The sequence below is a fragment of the Micropterus dolomieu genome, linkage group LG23 (genome assembly GCF_021292245.1).
Source record: "Micropterus dolomieu isolate WLL.071019.BEF.003 ecotype Adirondacks linkage group LG23, ASM2129224v1, whole genome shotgun sequence".
Taxonomy (NCBI): domain Eukaryota; kingdom Metazoa; phylum Chordata; class Actinopteri; order Centrarchiformes; family Centrarchidae; genus Micropterus; species Micropterus dolomieu.
This window is the reverse complement of record NC_060172.1, coordinates 4,881,624-4,884,300: the sequence shown is the minus strand read 5'-3', so window position 1 is coordinate 4,884,300 and position 2,677 is coordinate 4,881,624. Positions and strand designations below refer to the sequence as shown.

At 40.3% G+C, this 2,677-nt stretch overlaps 1 pseudogene; it reads right to left on the bottom strand.

The window, feature by feature from the left end:
* Positions 1–2,233: 2,233 nt before the first annotated feature.
* Positions 2,234–2,677, bottom strand: part of LOC123963022 — a 1,825-nt pseudogene continuing 1,381 nt past the window's right edge.

The following is a 2,677-nucleotide window of genomic DNA, read 5'->3' as shown; positions in this document are numbered from 1 at the left end:
GTGTAAAGTAGGGAGCGTGCAGCTTGTATAACAGTGTAAAGTAGTGAGCGTACAGCTTGTATAACAGCGTAAAGTAGTGAGCGTGCAGCTTGTATAACAGTGTAAAGTAGTGAGCGTACAGCTTGTATAACAGTGTAAAGGAGCGAGCGTGCAGCTTGTATAACAGTGTAAAGTAGGGAGCGTACAGCTTGTATAACGGTGTAAAGTAGTGAGCGTACAGCTTGTAACAGTGTAAAGTAGCGAGCGTGCAGCTTGTAACAGTGTAAAGTAGTGAGCGTGCAGCTTGTATAACGGTGTAAAGTAGCGAGCGTGCAGCTTGTATTTTAGGGAGCGTGCAGCTTGTATAACAGTGTAAAGTAGTGAGCGTGCACCTTGTATAACGGTGTAAAGTAGCGAGCGTGCAGCTTGTATTTTAGGGAGCGTGCAGCTTGTATAACAGTGTAAAGCAGTGAGCGTGCAGCTTGTATAACGGTGTAAAGTAGTGAGCGTGCACCTTGTATAACGGTGTAAAGTAGCGAGCGTGCAGCTTGTATTTTAGGGAGCGTGCAGCTTGTATAACAGTGTAAAGCAGTGAGCGTGCAGCTTGTATAACAGTGTAAAGTAGCGAGCGTGCAGCTTGTATAACAGTGTAAAGTAGTGAGCATGCAGCTTGTATAACGGTGTAAATTTGCTGTCCCCTCAAAATAACATAGCCGCTGATGTCTAAACTGCTGGCAACAAAAGTCAGTACACCCCTTAGTGAAAATGTCCAAATTGGGCCCAATTAGCCATTTTCCCTCCCTAGTAACATTTCACTTGTTAGTTTTACAAGGTCACTGAAAATATAGTTATGGTTTATATTGCATTTCTCTCACTAGATCATCCTAAATATTACACACTGGATCTTTAATTCTGTTTTGTCTGTGGTATCCCATGTTTTTAAAATAATTTAAGATGTGAATTTCCTCTAGTGTGCACCAGACACAACCCATATGGCTATTTACAATAGCGGCTGAAAAGGAACATTACTATAACTGCTTCTCCTTGTTTAGCCTTTTATAAAATCAACCATAATACAGTTGTGATTATTTTTATTATGTTGACACACATCTAAGCCCTATGTCCTACCTTGTAATGTTCCTCAGAACATATAAGAAATAAGTTTCCTCTCCCTGCCCAGAGGGGAGTCATTGTATATTTAATTGCTGTGGGCAGGAATGACTTGGCTCATTAAAACTTCTTAGTGTTACTGTCTCTGCTGCTGCTGCTGCTGCTGCTGCAGCAACAGATGGCTGTAAAGAAAATTGTACTTGTAACAACTTGTAACACCTTGCTGCATACATTAAACGACCTGAGCTTTCTCAAGAAGTAGAGTCTGCTCTGTCCCTTCCTGCAGACAGCCTCAGTGTTACACTTTCAGTCCAGTCCGTTGTCAAGGTGAACATCCAGACATAGCATGTGTCTTACAGTTGAATCAAACCAGTAACAATAAATAGACAGTGTTTCCCTTATATTCATTCTGCAGCAAACCACTGCCAAGTGGCACTGCTAAAATTTCACACTATCATTAATATCAATGGACTACTGATGATTTTCACTCACACACTGTGGCAGATATTGTCAGTCTGGCAGCAAATGTATACAGTGCAGGCTTCTCACGACCAATAAAGGTCTATGTGGTACTACTAACTACTGGAAAGTTAAGGCGGCTTATTTGAGAGAAACATCTCCCCTGTGCTTCAGACTTCGGTCTGGAAGCTGGGCAGGAAAACTAACTAAGTAGAGGAAACAGGACGGTTGCAGCACCTTTTGAATTTCTCTCATAATCTCGAAATCAATATCAGTCCGGCTCTACATATTGCATGATGTTTACTGAATCTATAATACATAAAAAATGACACGAAATGTTATAAAATTACAGTAGAAAATGATTTTTTCCACAATATTCAATCTTTTTAGATGCACCTGTACTGGACAACGACATCACAACATAACTGACCATTAGTTGAACAACTTATCCAGACATATCCATAACTTGAAGTTGAAATTAGCATTTGGTGCATATGCACTTTCAGAGCACTGTTTTTTTAACAAAACCAATATGTATATCTCCTTTAGAGAAAAACTCCCATGAGCTCCAAATGACTAACCTGCATTAGAACACAAGACAAGGAATACAGTAGGCTCCTCTTGGTTCACATTTAATGTTATTTGTCTTTATAAATATACAGATACACCTTGGAAATAAGTTTTACTATGACGGCAAAATCTTCTTAGACTCAAAGAACTTAGACAAAAATGTTCGGATCTCTTTGGACTGCATGCCATAAATAATGGGGTTGAGGATGCTAGGGACAATAAAAAACAGAATGGCAGAGAGTTTTCTGTAGTCTGAGTACTGGGGGAAACGCTGCAGAATAATCATAATAAACCCACTGATCAGCATGATCAGATACACAACCAGGTGAGTGCTGCAGGTCTTCAAGGCTTTACTGTTCAAAGACTTGTTCTTACTGGTCAGACAGACTACTGTAATCTTGGTGTAGGTGAGAACCATGCTGCCTATTGAACCTGTGAACAGGACCACAGTGAAAGTGAGGCCATAGATGTTATTAATAGAAACATTCTCACAGGAGAGCTTAAACAGTTCAGCATTGCTACAGTAAGAGCTTTCGATCAGAGTCCTGCATCGGTTCAG